Source organism: Lissotriton vulgaris, chromosome 4_1 (genome assembly GCF_964263255.1).
Source record: "Lissotriton vulgaris chromosome 4_1, aLisVul1.2, whole genome shotgun sequence".
NCBI lineage: Eukaryota > Metazoa > Chordata > Amphibia > Caudata > Salamandridae > Lissotriton > Lissotriton vulgaris.
The window spans coordinates 1,704,009,058-1,704,031,178 of record NC_141691.1 but is presented as its reverse complement, the minus strand read 5'-3'; the positions used below and the strand labels follow the sequence as shown (position 1 = coordinate 1,704,031,178).

Genomic DNA, 22,121 nt, shown 5'->3' with positions numbered 1-22,121 from the left:
CCAACGATTCCATGGCCAATGCAAAGAGGAGTGGCGACAGGGGGCAACCCTCTTGGGCGCCTCGTGCAACTGGATATTGCAGGGAGATGGTTCTGCCGGTCTTGACCCTGGCTGTAGGGCAAGTGTACAGTAGTAACACCCATGCTATCCAATTGTCACCCGTTTCCAGGCACCTCATGACAGCCAGCTGGTAATCCCACCCCACGGTGTTGAAGGCCTTTTCTAGGTCAATCCAAAGAATTGCATCCGATTGAGAGGTCTACTCCTCCGAGTGGTACCACACGGAGTACAACCGACTGAAATTATATGAGGTGTTGTGGGATGGGATAAACCCATTCTGGTTTGGGTGGATTAGGTCCTGTATGTGTGGGAGCAACTGGAGTGCCAATACTTTGCTCTAAAAATCTTAAAATCAGTGTTAACATGGAGAGGGGTCTATAGTCCATCACCTCAGCATTCGGGGATGTAGTCTTAGGGATTACAATCACCAGCGCATCTCGTGTGGTATCCAGCAATTTGCCCAATTGAAGCAACTCTGCATATAGGGTCACCAGTCTTGGAGCCAGGTCAGCCCCATATTTCTTATAAAATTTGCCTGGGATATCATCTAATGTGCGGTGGCCTAGTGGGGTCAAGAAGGTATCAACAGTAAAATTGTGGGCCTAGAGGGGGCGGCATAAAGGGTCTTGTAGTAATCCCTAAACAAGGCATTAATTGCTCCTGGGTCATACAGAATTAATCCGGCACTAGCCCGTATACGCATGATCTGGACTCCATGCGTATCAGGCCAACTCAACCAGACTAGGAGACAACCAGCTCGGCCCTCCTCCCCCTGGACCCTATCCATATATTTCCTGTAATCAAAGCACTGAAGCCGCTCTAAGATATCAATGTGTTGTGTGCGTTTTTCCAGGAGGCCTAAATGAGCTGTGCGTCCCATCTCTGAAGATGGCCAAGCGCCTGTAGTTCTCCCTCTGTGGCCAACAACTCGCAATGAAGTTCCCTATGTACCCCTACACTAAGCCCAATACAGATGTCAATGTGTTGTGTGCATTTTTCCAGTAGGCGTAAATGAGCCGCGAGTCCTGTCCCTGAAGATTGCCAAGCGCCTGTAGTTCTCCCTCTGTGGCCAAGAACTCGCGATGAAGTTCCCTACGTACCCCTACACTACACCCAATACAGTGTCCCCGCACCACCACCTTAAACACTTCCCACTCTATCAGAGCAGAAGATGCAGAGCGATCATTAGCAGTAAAATATTCGCTGACAAGGGAGTTCGGAGCCTCTGCAAAAGGCTCGTCTTCTAGGGACCTCGGGTCATGGCGCCATGTAGGTATTGGGGGTGGTGCTCCATGTGGCCGATAAATCAACAGTAGCAGGCAATGGTCAGACAGAGTCCGTCCTAGGTATTCCCTATGTTCAATAGAAGCACCAAGGGACGGGGAGCACCACTGTGTGTGGAGTTGGTAAATTAGGGAATAGAAGGAATACTCTTGTGCATTACCATGCTGGATCCTCCAAATATCTTGCAAACCCCAATGAGACATCCAGCCTCGGAGCCCAGCCGCCACTCGGTGGGTCTGGGACCCTGACAGGGGATGGTGAGAGCAGTCTAAGTCCACTTCCGACATCCTGTTAAAATCGCCCCTATTAGTACTGAGTTCACCATCATATCCACCACTTGGGTGGAAAGTTCAACGATACAGGCTACCTGGTCTTGGTTAGGGGCAGACACACAACCCAACGTAACATCCCTCCACCACAATCTCCCCAGGAGGAAGACATATCTGCCCTCTTTCACAATAGCAGACCTTGTTAGTTCAAATGGCACTCCTGCTCTAATCCAGATTAACGCCCCACAACATATGGGACGTAGCATATACCTGTCCCCTCCAACACCTACGCAGTCTGTCCACTTCTGGTTGGAGTACGTGAGTCTCCTGCAGAAGGGCTATTTGCACTCCTCGCCTCCTACGGCAATTGTGTATGTTGTGGCGCTTAGTCATGGAGCCCATCCCTTTAATGTTTCACATGAGTAGTGTTAACGTTAGTAGAGTGTTGCCATTATCAGCAATGTATTCTACCTCCCCCACCACCCTCGAGCCCCGCCTCAGTCCTCCCAAGACAACAAGCGCTGCGATCACCACAACGCAGACCAGACAGGGCTTATATAAGGGTAGAACCAATCCAAAACAAGAAAAAATTAGATCCCAACATGGACCAACTCCCAGTCCCCAGAGCAGTGTGGCAACGGCCACCCGCCTAAACCCTTCATACAATTGTGATAGACAATAAAGGACCAAACCAACTATGGTGAGGTCCTACAGGGGGTCATGGCTTTTTTCAATGGCTTGTGTCAGTAGATATAGTGTCACTCATGCGTCCGTCATTGTTGGCTGCTAAGCCATACCCCTGCTGTTAAATCATTTAATGGTAAAAGATTCATGCAGCATAGAGTTAGCCAATTCTGAGCAACTCTCAGGGTAATTGATGTGGCTATTATCTTCAGTCTTTACTTTGATCTACAGTACTTGACACCTCTCAGGTAGTTAACCATACAACTTGTGCTTTTTAAAAAGGATTTAAGTTCTAAAAGAGGGAGCAGAGTCACTGACTCCTCCTGTGCACTGAAATAATTCAGCATCAGGGTAAAGTCACGGGAGAAGGGATATTTATGTGTATTTCCTCAGAAGATTTCTTGACGTAGAAAACCCCTTAAGGTATACAACTCACTATTCTTTAACTGGTATCCCCATCGTATTACCATGGCTTAGCCTTGAACAAATTAACTTACCAAACCAAATTCCAATTAGATAGCGCGTGTCGGGACCAGTGTGTTAAAATTACATATTTTGCATAACATCTGGCCTTCTGTCTTATCTTGGAAACTCCAGTCTTCTACTGGGATAGATTCAATACCGTATAACAATGTGGAGGGAGTTTTTGCTTTAAAAACTGATAACAAATGTAAGTAGTGCCTGCGACTCATTATGCCATTAAATATAGGTAAGCTATTTGCATGTGATGCAGCTTTACAAGAGCTATATTCAATATGTGGCTTATTCTTTGTGCTGCCTGCTAATACTTTCCCCAGGTAGAGATAAGAATCAACAATCTCAAGATTTTCTGAGCCAATTCTCCAGTTAAAATTATATAATGTTCTGCTCCTACTACTTTTCATGATCATAACTTTACTTTTAGAAACATTTATCTACAAAATCTGTGCCATTGTACATTTCTGCAGTGATATCAACTTCTTATTCAGCCCACTGAGGAGTTAGATTCATAATTGCAATGTCATCTGCGTACATAAGACATGCAAAAGGGTGATTGCCTATCTTTGGTGCATCTCCTTTTGGGGGAGAAAAACATTCAGGTAGATCTGTTACAGAGAAAAGAGAAGCAGGGCTAGTAGACAGCTTTGCTTCAGGCCATTTTCTGTGGGTATTACTGCTGATAGGCCCTGATGTCCCTCTAACAGCAGCGGGCACGTATGCGAGTGCAGGGCAATAATTAGCGATAACAGGGGGGCAGGCCCCCTAATTTTTTGCAATTTATTCCAAAGTAATGGCCGGTCTACCTTATTGTTGAGCAATCTATAAATGCCGCATATACGTTAGATGTGAAATAAAGTGTATTTCTCCTCTATTAATTTCAACATACTGATGTTATCCAGGTGCAAATATTTTCTCCACTGCATCAAATAGAGCTATTTGATGGTAGTTACTCGGAATGTGTCTAAGACCCTTTTTATATAGTGAAATTAGGATACTACCAGACCATGAGGGGGGAGTCTTCCCTCGTATGTAGCAGCAGTTAAAAAAGATGAGTAAGATATGTAGCCCACAGCTATTTTTCTTGTGTTACAGATTGTTTAACTTGTATGCCCCATCTTTTTAAGGAAATGGGAAAAACGTTATGTTCCATATTTACTTTTTCCTTTTCTAAATACTGAGTGGACAGAGATGTAGTGAAAGAACAAGGGGCCAGATGTATGACCACTGGCTTTTGGTCCAGCAAATGGCGAAAAACTGCTGGTCACAATTTGTGAGTCGTAAAAGCCAATGTGCAACAACGTCAGAGACACTGTTAGCGATTCCCAATGGGGTCACAAAGTGCGAGGCTCATGAATATTAATGAGCAACTTGCAATTTGCGACCCCCTTGGGAATGGCTGGCCCTCCGAGGGATGGTGGCCAGCTGGGCTCAGCAAGCCTCCATGTCTGGGACTGCTTTTCATTAAAGCAGGTCTTTTTTTTTTAAATGCAGCTTGTTTTCCTTAAAGGAAAATGAAATGCATTTTTTTTTAATGAAACATTTTTGTTTAATTTTTTAAGGGCAGGTAAAGGGACCACTGACTGCCCTTAAAAAATATTTTTAGAGCCAGTCACAAAGGGGAAGGGATCCATTACCACCCCCTTGAAGAGGGCCGTAAATTGCAAGTGTTTTCCAACCGCAATTGTGGTTGCAAAACATTCATACATTGCTTGTGAGTCGCTATTAGGAAGGGGACCGCCCTTCCTAATAGCGAGTCACAAAACACTATTTTGCGAGTCGCAATTTTTTGCAAGTCGCATGCAAAAACTGGTCGTACATCTGGCCCAAGGTCCTCAGGTTTGAAGAACTGCTGTGGCAAGAAGAGCTGATTTTCCTCAAATAAGTCTGCGATTTCTTTGCCCTTATTTTTCTACTATCAAGGGCCCTTGAATTTAATATAGAAGTTCCACTGGGTGTACTACTAAAGAGCTGCATCTTAATGGCAGGACCAGTGGGAAAGTCACCTCTACTGACTCTTGAGTTTAAGAGAAATTAACTATTAGTATGTGGCTTAGGAGTCTGAAAAACCTTTTCGATAGGATTCAGACTGATATTAATTTCTGGGAGAGTAAAGTCTTCCAGCACGGGGCCTTCCTCTCTGAGATCAGGACTTAATTCAACAACAGTTTGAATCACTCAGTTTCCAGGTGAGTAGATGGCAAGATTTGCCAAAAGCGACTTTTCTATTTCCGCCTCAACTTTCCTGGGAAGCGATATAGGCTTATTCTCCTAGTCGCCAGAACAGAAAACAAGCATTTACAATGCAATGGTTTCGCCTTTGGAAAAGTTAGAGCTATTGGCATTGTAAATGACAAAATTTGTATTTATGTGTTGGTTTTGAAAACAGATAAATAAATGGCATTGTCATTTACATTGCCATTAGCTTAATCTCTGCAGTCACTCTGCAGTCCCTCGCACTCCCTCGCACTCCCTAGTCACTCTGCACTCCCTAGCCCTCCCTAGTCACTCTACACTCCCTAGCACTCTGCACTCCCTAGCACTCTGCACTCCCTAGCACTCTGCACTCCCTAGCACTCTGCACTCCCTAGCACTCTGCACTCCCTAGCACTCTACACTCCCTAGCACTCCCTAGTCACTCTGCACTCCCTAGCACTCCCTAGTCACTCTGCACTCCCTAGTCACTCTGCACTCCCTAGCCACTCCAACAGGGAATATGAACCTGCAAAGAGGCAACAATCCTGGTTTTTAACACAGTGGAGCCGTGTGACTTGGTGAAATTTGGCAAATACTTAAGCCTGCTACAAGTATAATTTAAGGACATTAATAATACTGATCACTGCTCCAATTAAAATCACCAAAACAGTGAATTTTAACGTTTTATATGGCAGGTTTAATCCACTTGGATAGATCTTTAAAATGTTTTCATTAGCCGCTCTCTGAGCCCATGATTTGAGAACTATCTGCCTTGGATGCTCTACATTGGTTGCCCATAAAAAAGAGAATAATATTCAAGGCCCTTCTCTGGTGCCACAGAATTGTTCACCACAGAGCCCCCTCCTATCTGCTTGACTTAGCCTCACCCTATGAACCTTCCAGATCCCTTCGCTCGAAGGGAACAGGTTTGCTTAAGATCATGCGCCCAAAAAAAGCCAGACTTGGAGGTAGATCCTTTCGCATTCTCGCAGCCAAGGAATGGAATACCCTTCCTACGAATATCAGACAGGAAAAAAGTGAAACATTCTTTAGGAAACATCTAAAAACATATCTTTTCACCACTTAAACTGTCTGATGCTCTGCTCCATACAGGCAACACTCTTCTCCACAGCGCGGGGACACGTCGAGAGACGTCACCAGGCGCTTTATAAGCTCCTATAATAATAAATAATAATAATAATATAATTCCCAGTCCGTATGCACTGTTGTGCACACGTAAATTAATTTGCACAGTAATTAGCTGATATTAAGCCACAGGTATTATTCATGATTCCCAAATTCTCATGACATTGATTTAAAATCTGTCCAAAACTGCTATATATTACTTACATTACCTATGCTTGCGATTAAAACAATATGCACATGTACTGTTTGCACAGCTAAGGTATTTTGCATAGCAATTATCTGGTTTCTAGCCATAGGTATGTTCACGATTTTGACATTTTTATGACATTACTTAAATTTGGCATATAAAAGGTAGTTTTGTCTGGTTAACTTAGAATCTATCTGCCCTCGGAGTTATATCTACTTGGCTGAGCTGCAGTGATCTACCCTGACCAGCGCACTGGCCAACTGAGAGAAGCCATTCAACAGTGAAACGCTGCTCGTCAGCCAGACCCTGAAAGTCGCAATGAAGAACTAGGTTACCAGTTGTCTCCACACCAAACCCTGGGAGAGAGGGACCACCTCTATAATTGATGCCTGATGGGGAGAAGAGAGAGCTCAAGAAGCCGCGTGGAGGGAACGGCTCCCAAACACCAGTGGGCCCGGGATGCTCTTCTTTCTCTAGTCACGTGACTAACGTGTGTTTCAACACTTTGCAATGTTATTTTCCTTCTCACGCGTACCTAATATCTACCCAATGATCCATCACATGACGGAGTGATAGCCACGATCACAAGCCGCCGCGTTCTCCCATCTTAGGTGACATCATTCACTCCCCACTGAACTGAAGTGTAGGCATGAGATTTTAAACAGCTGTTCAACTGCACACCACTCAGCTACTGCACATACAAAATAAAGATCATTCTCTGTTACTAAAGACATAAAACTGGGCTCGTTTTCGGTCGCGTTGGACAGGCCACTAGCTATCTTCTACCCGTGGGATAGTGATGTCATACTGTGAGCCTCTCAGGACTCAATAAACAAATGTGGGCACGGTGGAGTCCCCCCTCCTGGGGACTCAGGAAGACCAATGGCAGGAAGAGCCTCTCTGGCTCGGGTTGGAGTCCCCCTCCTGGGGACTCGAAATGCACAGAAATGCCCCCTTTCGCTGGAGTCCCTCTCGGGGGACTCGAGATGCCGCCAATGCCCCTTGAGCCTCCTGGCTCGAAAAGAAGATGCCACCCGACGCGTTGGAGCGGCCCTCTGCCAACTGGGGCCGCTCGGCGAACAAATAGGAACTGCCCCCAGAGCCTTGCACAGTCACGGAGCCCCCACCAGCCCTCCTTCACTTACCGGGCGGTTCGTGGGGGACTCCGGTCCTTTCTCCTGTGTGGCGGTAGCGCTTTGCGGGGCTCTCTCAGCACATGAGAGCCCCGCCTTCACAATGCTCCCGGCCCGCTACCTGTTCCCCCGGTCCCCCATCTCGGGACTGGGCCGTCAATGGCTCGCGCTGTTTGTTTCTTTTTCCCGGCGGCAGCGAGCAGCCAATCGGTGCGCGGCGGCAGGCGGGACTTCCCTCCAAATGCGGAAGTCCCGCCCCGCGTCAGGCACCGTAGTGCCTGGCTTCCTGTTTTGCGGCGCTCGGGCCGCGGCGGTGATTCTCGGGCATTTAAGAGGGGTGGACACCCTCGAGACCAAAAGTAAACAGTGAAGCGAGGTGGGCACTCGCAAAGGGCGCCATAATCGGGGTGGCACCCGTCAATTAAGAATAAAGTGCAACGAAGCACTCGGGGGTACCAAATTACTGCAAACCCCGGAATCCAATCACCACACGGCAACAGTGGTGACGCTGCGCCGCACGGGCCAATCCCGTCGCGGCGTTTGGTGAGGGGGCTCGGCTCTCCCGTCCAATCGGAGAGCAGCGGGCTCGGTTTCGGTCGCGTTGGTACCGGCAAGGTACGGGGCCCTTCGTCGGGGGTTTACTGATCCCGGGTTGCGGTGGTGAAGCTGCACACAGGTTATTTTAGTGCGCTCTGCTCGGGGAAGGCTCACAAACCTTCAGTCTGCACCAAACACGTGTCGATGGATTCGGGGGCATTCCCGGCGACGCGTGACGTCGGCAAAAGCCAAAGAATCTCGTGTCTGGTCCGGCATTGATGGACAGGCCCCTCGTCCAATGGCTAGGCTCCATTTATGGAGCTAGCCAATGGGACGGGGGGGCGTGTTCCAGAGTGCTTACTGTACTCAATAGATTTCTCTGGAGGAGGAGCCTAACGGCTCCGCCCCCCAGCGAAACCTAAAAAGGTGGAAATAGCATTAAAATCCTTTAGTGTGTTTATCTGTATCGATTTGTTCCTTAGAGGATCAGCTTTGTTTTTTTACAAGCTCTTACGTAAATCAATTGTCCTGAACGCAATCTCTTTTGCAGTCAAAACTCCACCTGGGCCTCAGTCTTATTCTTAAGGGGAGATGAGTGAGCCTAAAATGGAAACTCGCCAAGCAACTACAAGTGGCACCCAGACCAAGCTCTGCTGCTGCAGCGACAGGCCTGGCCTCTCACTTAGCAATGGTATCTACTGCCACCACTCTTAGCACTCCCTTTACCTCTTGTGTAACTCCTGAGCCCCGAGAACTGATAGTCAAGACCTCCAGGTCAGAGAAAAAAGGAACCCTACATCCTATCATCTTTCCTTGTATCTTGTTCTGGAGAGAACCAGGAAGACATGTTACAACAATTTTCCTGGCTCGTTTGTGCCACTACATACCCAGGTCTTATCGCCTTGCTCCAAGTCACAGGATTTATTGAGCTTCAAGGCTCGAACCTAGCACACCTGTCTAGGCCCGCACGCTGCACCCAGCCCTAGCTGGCCCAAAAAGCAAACTGTAACCATTAGGCCCTCACTTCTCTACTGCCCCACAGGTGTTTCCACCGGGTGCCGATGTAACTGGATGCAAGTGGATCCGGCACCAGCCCTGGTGCTCTCCCGTTCATTCCGTGCTGCTCGGGCAGGCTGCAAGATATTTAGCAAAGGCAAGTAGAGCTCACCAGGTGGCTGCAAGCTGCACCCGGGCCGAGCCAGGCCACCTCCACAGACTACCCGGGGCACACTAACTGCGGCAATCAATCAATCAATCATAACACTTGTATAGCGCGCTACTCACCCGGAAGGGTCTCAAGGCGCTTGGGGGAAGGGGGCCGCTACTGCTCGAACAGCCAGGTCTTGAGTTGTCTCCTGAAGGCGAGGTGGTCCTGGGTCAGCCGAAGGTGGATGGGGAGGGAGTTCCATGTCTTGGCCGCCAGGTAGGAGAAGGATCTGCCTCCTGCGGTGGCTCTTCGGATGCGTGGTACGGCGGCAAGGGCGAGGCTAGCGGATCGTAGCTGGCGGGTGGGCGTGTGGGCGTGTGGAAGGTCAGGCGGTCGTTGAGGTACTTGGGGCCGAGGTTGTGGAGAGACTTGTGTGCGTGGGTGGCAGCCGACTACAGCCACTGCACTCGCGTCCCAACGATGATGTTGAACTGGCCTGGAGGTGCCAGGTGCGAGGTGTGAAGGTGTGAAGACTGCGGGGGCCTCCTGGAGGAAGCCTGAAGCCGATCGGGAGCTCTGAGCTCCAGGCTTAAATGTGGCCCATCTGCTTGCGTCTGCCTGCGTCTCATGTGACTCGCTCTGACAGAAAATCAGTTCCCACACGCTGGGAGATAACCTAAATGTACCCTGCTGAATTCAAGTATGCATACTTGGACAGGGTATAAATTCTCTCAGGAATGCTTTGTCTGATAACTTAAGTAGCCAGCTTTTAATCATGTCTTAGTTATTTAGACCCTCATTCTCAGTTTTATAAATGGTGTACAAATAGTCTCTGCTTTTAGTTTTCGATTCCGAGGTCAGTACAAGTTGTGCCTCGCCTCGTGATATTAAAGTGTGAAAAATTCCTCAAGGTAACCTGGAGACATTTTCATAGTGTATTTCCTCCACATTCTGAGCTTTAAAGGTCAGTGATGCGGTAAAGGTACAGTTGGTTATAAGGTGTGGTAGAACTGCAACTTCATGTGTACTCCATTCCAACATGAGAAACTCAGCATGGGGAAGTGAAATGACAAGAGGCAACAATACGCTGGATGCCGTAACGCTTCTTTTTAAGGATGATTTTACCAGCCACAAAACACTAGCACAGAAAAGCAACAAAAAAAAGAAAACGTATGCAATTTTATAAGAGTAAGAAAATGAATCTTTAGGATTGTTTTTTACTTAATAAGTAAATGACCTGCTGAAATACTAAGAATGCTCAATACCCCTACAACTGAGAAGCAACCGCTACACTCATTTCAACAAAATCAAAGGGAGAGCAGAAGTGACATTACTTGCTCCGCAATGGCATCACAGTAAGAAGAAAGTTATGACCTTGACTCTGAAATATCTCAAGTTTCCTTGTAATGTATAGGATCTTAGATATAAATTATGAGTAAATGCATTTAATGTCAAATGTGGGTGTCTAATCAAATTAATTTTCCCAGGAGGAGCTAAGCACAAAAAAATCTGGAGATCTCTGATGTAGGGATAGAGTCAGTGGAATATTTTTCTTCTAACTGAAACTTGGTTTTAACCAGAATTAGTGGGTCAAGCCAGAAAGCTGTATTCATCAAGCCTGTTGCAGATGACTTAAAGCTGCTGAGCTCCAGTTGCGTTGTTAAGTCGAAGGTCCAGCTGGAAAAGGTGTTCATCAAGGTTAAGGTGCAATGAGCTGGCTTTGGTTGTTAATGTAAACAACACTTAATTAGTACGACCAGTCTGAAGGTGTCAAACCTGTCACTCAAATACGTTGAAATCTGTTGCTCAAAGGTGTTGAGGCATCTGAAAGGAGGTAACAAAGCAGATGGAGGTAAATTGGGTGAAACCTTGAGATACATATCCAGGTGAGGCCTAACCTGGACCGAAATGCCAGACCATCATTTACTTCTCAGGTAAGAAGTTTCAGCTCAGAGAAAAGCCTTTTTGAGTTAGTCTCCCAATGTGCATTTCAAGACAGCCCTATGTTTTACACGGAAGATGTTTGAAGATTCGAAAAGAGTAAAGGTAGTTTTAGCAAAACCTGATGCACATGATCTTGAAATTTAATGTCTAGGTATCTTATCATAACTATTAAAACAAGACTTCCTCAAGACTTTCAAAAGCAAGCTCCACCCAGAAGACAGGCTTCTTAGTATGTGCCTTTGCAAATAGCCCTTTGGATAGGGTTATGAATTAGAATTTACAGTATCCTAGTTCTGAAATCAAGTTTCATAGTTGAGTAGGGCAACAACCCTCCCAACGTACCTGGCAGGCAGCACACAATCTGTGTGCAGGAGATGGGTTGTGAAGTTTCATGGGGCAAAACATTGTTTTTTTCAGAGAGACTATCGCGGTAGGTGATCCTGATCTCGTCCACAAAGTAGCGCATAGTCTTCATGTTTACTTTTATTACAGTGTAATGTAGTTCTGAATCAGTGAGATTTTTTCAATGACACTTAAATCCACCATAAACTATTGAAACCCCAAATCCAGCATGGCTGTGAACATTTGCTAGCTATAACGCTCTCACATATGTTTATGTTTATTGGTTTCTTAGCTCTAAAAAAAAAAGCAACAAGTAAGGCAGAAAGTCAGAAAAAAAGCAAAACATCTTGTGACAAGAGCCACGTTTTGGATGTGTCCCAAGTTTGATGATAATGTATTTCATGTCTTGGCAGCGGCGAATGGCATGGCAAAGTTTATCCTGAAATCTTAAAACACAGCATGGTTCTTAAAGTCGAGAACTGAGAAAAGAACTACAAGACACATTGACTTAAAGGCTAGCCATTTCTTCATCGTAAGAATGTAATGAGGTTAGCACGGGACCTTTGTGCGTTTGGAGCACCAATCTAGTGGCAGAATTATGAAATATTTTAACCTTTTAAATCAGATAGGCAGGTCGGTCAAGATACACACATATGCAGTATTGAAGGTACGCTGCTATAGAAAAAATGTAAGAAAATATAGTAGATGTTTCAAGAAGTGAAGTTTGAAAAAGCAAGCCCTGAATATTACTTTAATCTGATCAATCATGGCTAAGCAAATATATCTTTTTTTCTCGAAGATTCCAAGCACATGTTGACAAAGCTGCCCGTGGGCCCAAGATAGAAGGCCCAAAAGGAAAGTTCCAGAATCGTGACAGCTTGAAATGACAGGGCCCCTCTCTGTTACCATCGTTCAGTTTTAGGTGGTTTAAGCTCAACAACGTCTGTGTAGCTATGTTGCCTTGGATCTCTAACATATTCACCCGCATAGAGAAACAACTCTATATTAGACCTTTATCTAATATGATGTGAGCCAGTGTAGTCACAAATATTTTAAGTAACAAAGGTGATAAAATGTACCCTTGGGAAACTCTGCAATTCAGGGGTTTTGTGGTGGAGGAAAATAAAATCATCAAAATCAACTATGTCCTTTCATGCAAATAGCTAGAAAACCAAAAGATTCAACGTAAGCAAGCCTATTCAGTCAAATGTTGCTCAGAGGTCTAAAGGAATCAAAACAGCAAATGATTATCAGCACAACAACATAGATCATTAAAGGAGATACACAACTACATCAGTACTAAGGCAAGGACAAAAACAAATGCGTTTAAAAAACATATTTTTCTTGTTTTGCAACAGTAATGTAAAAAAAAACATGACAATAAAATCATACAGCATCCATATTTAAGTACAGTGTGAGCCTTGGGCTTAATTTCGTATTTCAATGTATCAAAGCTCCTGGATTCTTCCCAGGGACCCCATACTTTATCACATTTACAGGGACAGCCCCTGCTCACATAGACCATGAGGTCCTGTCCATGCCAGTCTCTCATCAGACACAGAGGGTATATCTCTGCAACACCCTTCCCAGAGTAATGTCTTGCCGTGCTGTGATCAGTGCAGTATTGCCGAAGAGTAGTGAATGAGCGCTGAGTTTACAACGTAATCTCTTGGTCAAGTTGTTAAAGATTTTTCCCCATTGGTTGTATGGCCCTTAGTTGGTTAACGTGAAGCATTGAAAGGGAGAAAAACATGAACAATACATTTCTAACCTGTGAAGCCAATGTGACTCCACAATAAGGGCCAGGAATCGCTGAATATAGTTAAAGGGTGCAGAGACATCGAGTACAAAATATTGAGTAGCACAAACATCGAGTCATTAATGTCGTGGGCCAGAAATATCGACAGCAAGAATATCTTGGTCAAGAATATCGATTTAAGGTGAGTAATATCATTTTCAAAAAACTTTAAGTGTTTAATATCGTTTGCAAAAATATAGTTGTTAAAAATATCGTTTTTTATAATTGTGTATTTTAGTATATATTTTATATGTATGTGATGTATGTTTTTTGTATAAGAATTGTTTGTATTTTTAATATACATGTTTTTAGTAGTTATTAATTTTTTTTATTTGAATTTTGCACTTTTAGTTCCGTAGCAGGTTGTGGGTTTATAGGGGAGTAGGGTGGGAAGTAATTTAACTACATAACATGTATTGATTAATTTGTATTTATTAATATTTGTTTAATTGAGATGTTATAGTGTTACATGTGTAAAGTAATGTATTATTCATTAATTAATAATTGGTTGTTAATAAATTTCAATTAATTAATTGGTTATTAATTTTGGTAATTGTGTAATTAATTTTAGGTGCGTGTTGCAGTGTTTATAGGTGTAAAGGGGAAGAATTTATAATTGGGTGTTAATTTTAATTAAATACTTAATTGGTAATTATTTATGGTAATTGTGTAATTAATTTTAGGTGTGTGTTGTGGTGTTTATAGGAGTAAAGGGTGGAAAGTAATTTGTGTTTAATTAATTAATATATAGTTGTTAATTAATGTTAATTATGTGATATTTATTTTGGGTAATTGTGTATTTTTTGTGTTTTAACTTTTAAAGGGGTACAGGGTAGGTATTAAATACATGTAAAATATGCAAATAGTTGTTAATAGTAATAGTTTTTAATTTTTAAATAAGTTTTAATTGTGTTTTATTACTTTATAGTTCGTTTTAGGTGTGTGATGTGGATATTATAGTGTTAAAGTTGTTGCAGTCAATTCATGTTTATTAGTTTTTTTATTAATAATATTTTTGAATTGATTATTATTAATGTTCATTAAGTAAATAATTTAATTAAAAATGTTGAAGTGTTTTGCTATTGGTGTGGTGTTATAGGGTAGGAAATAAATTAAATACATTTATGTTTTAAATAATGTTTTTATGTGTAAATATTTTGTAGTTTCAAATAATTATGTTTATGTAAATGTATTTATTATGTTATGTTTTATATTTGTTGTTTTTTGTTATATCTAATTCTTATTATAATATGTGTTCTTTTTATATGTTTAATTTTTTAAAATATTGTTTATTCATTGGTATAACTTAAGTATTTTTTTCTATGTGTTTGAGTGTGAATAGTAATATTTTTTGTATGCTATCCAACACTTTTCCTACTGTTGTAGTCAATGGAATGGGAATAGTACTTTTTATCTCTCTGCAATCCTGTATATTCCCTACTGTTGCACTCACTGGAATTGGAATAGTAATTTTTACCTCTCCGCTATCCAACACTCTCCCTACTGTTACACTCTCTGGAGTGGGAATAGTCATTTTTACCACTCCGCTATCCAACACTTTCCCTACAGTTGCACTCACTGGAGTGGGAATAAACATTTTTACCCCTCCACTATCCAACACTCATCCTACTGTTGCATTCAGGGGAGTCGGAATATAAATGTTTATCCCTCCGCTATCCAACATTTTCCCAACTGTTGCAGTCTTTAGAGTGGGAATAGTAATTTCTGTCCCTCCGCCATCCAACACTCTCCCTACTGTTGCTCTCACTGGAGGGGGAATAGTACATTTTACCCTCTTAACACTTACCTACTATTCCGCTCACTGGAGTTGGAATAGTAATTTTTACCCGTCCGCTATCCAGCACTTTCCCAACTGTTGCACTCACTGTAGTTCGAATACTAATTTTTACCTCTCCGCTATCCAACCCTTATCCTACTGTTGCACTCAGTGGAGTGGGAATAGTCATTTTTAACCATCTGCTATCCAATACTTTCCCTACTGCTGCACTCTTTGGAGTGGGAATAGTAAATGTACCCCTCTGCTATCCAACAATTTCCCTACTGTTGCACTCACGAGTTGGAATAGTACATTTAATTATTTTGCTATCCAACATTTTCCCTACTGTTGCACTTATTGTATTGGGCAATTTGAGTGTAAATATTTTTTCATAGTTTAATGTTTTAATTTATTGTATCATTATTTTACCTGTTAAATTATTTATATATATATATTTTATTTTTATATAATTTTAAAATTTTAAAATAAATTAAAGTTAATAGTTAATTATTTTAAAGTAAATATATATGTATAAAATATTATGTTTGTGTGTTTATTTTTTACATTAAGTTTCTTTGTTATATTTTGTAAAAATGTATATTACATTTCATTCATTTTGTTAAAATGAATATTAATATATTAACTATATATATTACTTTATTTTATACATATATTTAAATCAATATTGTTTACATCTATATTTTTTACCATCAATATTTTGTATTCAATATATTTGTCCTAACCTTTTTAAGTATATGAGTTGATATTTTTGTTGTCTATATTTTTTATCGATATTTTTTAGATTGATATTTTGTACATCGATGTTATGTCAGTGAACCAGTTAAAGGGTTTTATTTTGGATTACCAATTAAAAAGATATATATGCAAACCAATAATAAGTTCATTAAGTACAGCTATAAAATAGATAAGCTGAAAAATCTCAGCAGAATGAGGGGCAATAGAATGAATTCTCGAACTGTGATAACCGCAGCAATAAAAAAACAGATTAAAGCAAACAGGTTTTCCATTAAGAAACTTCCTTTCTCTCTTCTAAACATAGAGCAAATACATGGTCATCCACCAAGGTTCTCTAATTCAGGAGCATAGAAGTTGTCAGCAAAATCAGACTTCAGTAGAAGTATTGAAAAAAGAAATAAGGGATCTGCTCGGATGATTGGGTTGGGACCGCCACCCTGGTGGTCGCAGTTCGTATATTTGACATTGCGCGGGGTGCTGCTTACAGCACCACAGCTGCAATGCCAAATTGACATGTTGTACATTCCCTGAACAACCTGGCAGGCACTGCGGGGTGCCTGCCACCGTGTGCATGGGAATGCAAGGGGTATCATGGGTACCCCTCCAAGTGCACCCTCCACCCCCCACCCCACCTGGGGGCCCGCAACGGGCCCCCAAAGCACATCCCCGCCAAGGCGTTTTCAACCAGGCATCATAATATGGATGGCGTTGCCTTCCAGCCACTGCCACCATATTATGCCCCAGCTCTGATTGGCCGGCAATCGTAACGATTGCCGACTGGCGGAAAAGTGGCAGACGGATTTCTGTCCACCACGGTACCCCCACCATGATAATATGGCGGGGGGTAAATCAAGTTGGGATGGAGGGTGGATCGCCATTATAATCATACTTCACACTTTCAAGAATATGGCGAGCAGAGAGGTCTGTATCTCTCGAAGTCAAAAGGGAATTTCAAATCATTCCAACAGTGAGAACACCATTTTAAGAGTAACAGGAGATTCAGTAACGTCTTTATCTCCTATCACACCACCAGCGGCTAACCAAATAATTTTCTGAAGCATACCTTCAGTTTTCTATCGGACGTCAGCTCTCAAACTTGAAATTCTCTCTGTCTTGATACATGATGAACAGAAGGCCTCTTTTGACCATTAATTCTCCACATTTACTGGCAAGTTCTTCCCTCCAAGCCTCTCTATCAGCAGTCTAATACAAACAATAAGCCTCTCTCTAACTAAAAAGAATCATAAAAATATACCTGCAAAGAAATAAAGAACATGCTGGCAAAGCAAAATGTATTTCAACTAAGGTCTACAGTCAGGCTAAGTTGGACTAAGCATTTAATATGCACTTGGAATACATGGTTATACATGCACACTTTCGGAATAAATGTAAAACATGAGTAAAGGAGTACATGTTTACACATGCAAGCATAAAATGAAGTGTAACTGTAAAAACGTGAATAAAGAATATATGTTTACATATTTAAAGTGAACATTAGTGCCCATGTATATAAATGCATGATCCCTACAATGATTTCAGTTCATTCATATGTTTAAATGCTTCAATGAAGTTAATGAAGTAAAGGCACACAGGTAGAATTCAAGTATATAATAACATTTTGATGTGTAAGGGGGGAGCCTAAATTATGCTAGAGTAGCCTTGCCAATGTTTGGTCCACCCATATCCGTGGGGTGGCTTAGCATGACAAAAACAAATTTGTGAAGAATGGTGGGTTTTTGTGTTAAAAATGATTGTAACTGGAAAAAACATGTTCCAGTTGTTTAACCATGTATAGTAGCTGAGATATAGTTGGATAAACTTTCCAGACATCATTTGCACTAGTGTAACCAAAGCGTGTTTAAAACTACTGGGGATAGTTCAGAACAATGGAGAATGTAAGTAAGAATATATCAGACCACAAGATGTTCAATTATCTTTACCTTGTAATATTCTTTAAAGAGAGAGCAGTAGGGGGGGCGTTGCCTAAATGGCGACCTGCTAGGACGTGTTCCGCTCGGCTCCCCGGCCCTGAACCCTGATCTGCCCTACTACTGACTCGCAAAACCTCCAAAATCAGCAGCGCTTTGCCCTGCTGAGTAGCGCTGACGAGCGGCGTCCAACGAGAGGTTTCTGGCGACTGCAACAACCGCCGAAATCACGTTCTGCCTGCCACGGCCGCTGAGCCGCGAGGAGATGACGGCGATGGCCGTGGGCCCGCGCTGCCTGGGGGAACTCCTGTGGAGGCCCTGGGGGTCGGCCGCTGCCAATACGCGGACGCAAGACTGTCCACGACAACCGACGCCACCAGAGACCTCCCAAACTCACGCAGCCCTGGCGGAGTGTCTGTCCTGCCGGAGCCGGAAACAGTCGGACCTGGAGCACCCTGGTGGGCTGCCGCAAAACTCGAGGCCCCGGCTTCGGGCCTTCACGGCGCAGAGGAACGGAGCCCAGCGGAAGCCCTTCTTTATCAGAGCCATTGCGGTGAGCCTTGCAGCATAGCTACCACCAGACGTTTGGCGAGCAGTCCCTGCCACAGCTCTGCCCCGCTCAGGGACCCCACACTCGACCACGCGCTGCTCGCCGCCACAGAACGCGAGGCCCCGGCTTCGGGCCTAGGCGAGGTGGAGAGGCGGGAACTAGCAGCGATCCTTGGAACCATCGCGTGGATTTTGCGACGCAGTAAGCAGACCCGGCCGCGGCTTCGCTCAATCCAGGATCCCGCGCCCGGCCATGCACCACCAGCCCCCACAGACCCGGGAGAACCATACCTGCCCGTCGGGTGCGGAGTGAACAGCCTCCTGTGTCATTGTTCCTATCTGGCTGGGAGCCGAAACATCCCACCAAACAACACTGTACAACCCGCGGGACTACCTCCAGCACGCTCCCCACGGCCGGGACCTCCCCGGGAACTGCACGCCCTACAGGCCCGGCCTCAACCCCGCTCCTGTCGGGCCACCCTGCCACCTGGAGCTGCTCCCCTGATCGGGGACGCCCGATGGGGGCACCATGGCTAACTCGAACCGCAGGGGAGTTCGTACTATCAATGACATGCTGGCGAAAACTGCGACAAAAGGGGAGAAGACCCAGGTGCCCCAGTCGCCATCTATATTGGCGGCCAGCCCGGGGATAGGGAGTGGGGAGGCTCCTATCACCAAAGCCTTCTTAGAGACACTATTCAACACTTTGCGGGAGGACATCCAGGCGTTGAACACAGAACTTGGCAGGCGAGCAACGAGAACTCCGTCGCAATGTGGACGGCCTGGGGGAGCGGGCAGCAGAAATGGAGGAATTAGGCCAAGCTTGTTGCGAAGAGCTGGAGTCCCTGCAGCAGGAGGTCCTCCGCCTACGCGACCAACAGGTGGACCTTCAAGCACATGTGGAGGATCTTGAAAACCGCTCCCGGCGGAACAACATACGGGTCCGGGGGGTGCCACTGAAAGCCGAGGGGAACAGCATTACCAGCTACCTACAGGACCTATTCAGGGAGATTCTTAGTGAACCTGCCGACTTCGCCATTCGCATAGATAGAGCACACAGAGTTGGCCTGGCACGGCGCGCGTCGGCTCCCACCCCGGACATACTGGCCTATCTCCCGGACTTCCCTTTGAAAGAAAGAATTTTGAATGAAGCCCGTCGGAAACAACCTCTACGTTTCCGAGATCACCCTGTAGCGTTATTTCAGGACCTCTCCGTGATCACGCTTCAAAAACGACGATCCTTCCGGGTGGCCACAACATTTCTGAGAAAGAAGGGAGTGCCCTACTCCTGGGGTCACCCATTCAGACTGATTTTTAAATGGGAAGGGACCCTCCACCAGCTTTGCTCGCTCCGGGACACGTGCAACTTGCTGGGGCTTGACCTGCCAGAGGATGAGCGAGCGGGGGACATCTCCCCGCGACCCACGCACAATGGAGCATCACCGAGTTCCCGGGAGGGTTGGCAACAAGTTCGGAAGCGACGCTCTCCCAAAAGGAACCTGAGACCGGACCCGGCGACAGTAGCCTTGGAGCACGCGGCAGCCATTCAAGAGGTGGTCAAGGACACAACAGCTCCACCCAGAAGTACCAATGTGTGGGGGTTTGCCTTCGTAGCTATGCAATCGCGAGGGCAGGGGGCGAGGGGCCACGGGGGTCGCCACTGCCACACTCTCCTCCATTTTGAGACTCTACGGGCCCGAACTGACTTTGCCCGGGCCCGGGAGTATGATTCCAAGTTTGGGACTCCCAGTTGGGGGGGGCGGAGGGGGGGAAGGCGGGTCAGTTAGAGGTTGTTGGGGGAGAGTACAGAGAGGGGGGAAAGGGAAGGGGGGAAGGGGGGTGGGACTTGGAGAAGAAGGAGACGGTTGAGATTGGGGGTTAAGGGGGGGTTTGGGTGTCGGGGTTGGGGGGTTGGTTGCTGCGGGGGTACCCCTTGTCCACCTATTTCAGACTCTTCCCAGAGGAGCTCTTGTCCTTTTGTTTCTTGCACACCGTTCACAGCCCCAGAAGCACCCGGTTGACCAATGTCACACACCAAGCTTAAAGTGCTCTACCTGAACGTGCGGGCCTTAATAATCCCATTAAGCACCGGGCAGTCTTGTTCCTCTTAGAGCACACCGCAGCCGACATTTGCCTCTTACAAGAGACACACCTCCTACCCAAAGACCAGCACCGTCTTAGATCCCGAGCCTTCCCGAGCCTTCCCTACACAGCTTTTTTCCTCATCCTCCAAGAAAACCGCAGGGGTAGCGATCTTAGTGTCCAAGTCATTTTCAGGCAAGGTTCTGCAGCGGGAGGCAGAAATCAAGGGGAGATTGCTGGTAGACCGCTTCCTCCTGGCAGGGCAGACGTTAATGGTGGGCTCCATATATGCACCTAATGAGGGGCAGGAATCATTTCTCAAGACAGCGCTAGCAGCAGCCACAGCAAACACAGAGCGCCGGATCCTACCAGGGGGAGACCTCAACTTAGTCTTTCATAACACACAAGATCGCTCATGTCAGCGGTGGGGGCAGGTAGGTGCCCTCTCCAGCGCCAGCCAAGCTTACCTGCACAACCTTGACCTGAATGACCTCTGGAGGCATTTCCACCCACGCAGCACCGCCTACACCTATCATTCCGGGGCCCATAAATCATACGCCAGGCTGGACTACTTCCTATGCACCTCCCCACTGGTAGCGCAGGCACAGGAGGTTGACATCTTACCAGTCTCGCTCTCAGACCACTCTCCAGTGGTGGCCACATTCCTCATGCCAGCGACATCGACTCCGCGCCGACATTGGCGCCTCCGAGAGACCCTCCCGCATACTCCCTCCACAGTGGAGCGGAATTCCTGACCCACAATCACAATATAGACACCTCGAGAGCCACTCAGTGGGCAACCCTGAAAGCGGTCCTGCGTGGCGAGTTTATATCCATAGCCACGGCCAATAACAAAGACAGGGCGCAAAAGAGGGCCTAAATCTCGCAACGAGTGTCAGAGCTGGAGCAAATACACCAGCGTACGGAGGCTGCACCGGCCTGGCAGCAACTATGCACCGAGAGGAAGATGCTGGCCGCGCTAGATCAAGACGCCGCGGAGTATGCAGCTCTACGCCTCAAGCAGGCGTATTACTCAGGTGGTGACCGATGCGGACGGCTCTTAGCGAACAAGTTACGGGAACAACGCCAAAAACAGGGGGTTCGGGCCATACAAACAGATGGGGGAGCCTTCGGGAAATTCTACGAATCCCTCTACACTGGGGACACCCTTGACCTGCAAGCAGGTCAGACATACCTGCAGGAGGCACGTCTCCCGTTGTTGAATCCGGCGCAGGCGGATCTCCTGGACAGGACCATTGGCCTGTAGGAGGTGATATCAGCGATTTCCCACCTGAAGGTTGGGAAATTCCCTGGCCCAGATTGCCACCCCGCAAGTTTTTATAAAACATTTTGCCACCAGGTAGCCCCCCTTCTACGTGACCTTTTCAATTCCTTCGACCAGCCTGGCGCGATCCCCGCAGAACTCCTGGAGGCGACAATCTCAGCCATCCCAAAACCGGGCAGGGACACGACCCGTTGTGGATCGTACCGTCCGATTTCGCTATTAAATATCGACTTCAAACTCTTCACAGGTATTCTAGCAGGCAGACTGGCCCCGTACATGCAACAACTAGTGGAGCCAGACCAGGCGGGTTTCATACCCCAGCGACAGACCAGTGACAATACCAGACGTGTCCTCCACCTCATGGAGGCCGGTTCTCGCGCACGCCCAGACTGTATGCTTCTCGCGATCGACGCAGAAAAAGCGTTCAATAGGGTGCACTGGCCCTACCTGGAACAAGTCCGGCACCATTTTGGCTTCGGGGAAGTCCTCTGCACCCGCATTCTGAACTGCTATAGACAACCTAATGCCAAGGTCCGCGTC

The 22,121-nt window shown here is 45.8% G+C and overlaps 1 protein-coding gene across 2 annotated transcripts in view; it reads right to left on the bottom strand.

Annotated features, from left to right (window-relative positions):
* Positions 1 to 22,121, bottom strand: part of SLC26A7 (solute carrier family 26 member 7) — a 577,439-nt gene that overhangs the window by 390,270 nt on the left and 165,048 nt on the right. The window lies entirely within an intron of this gene.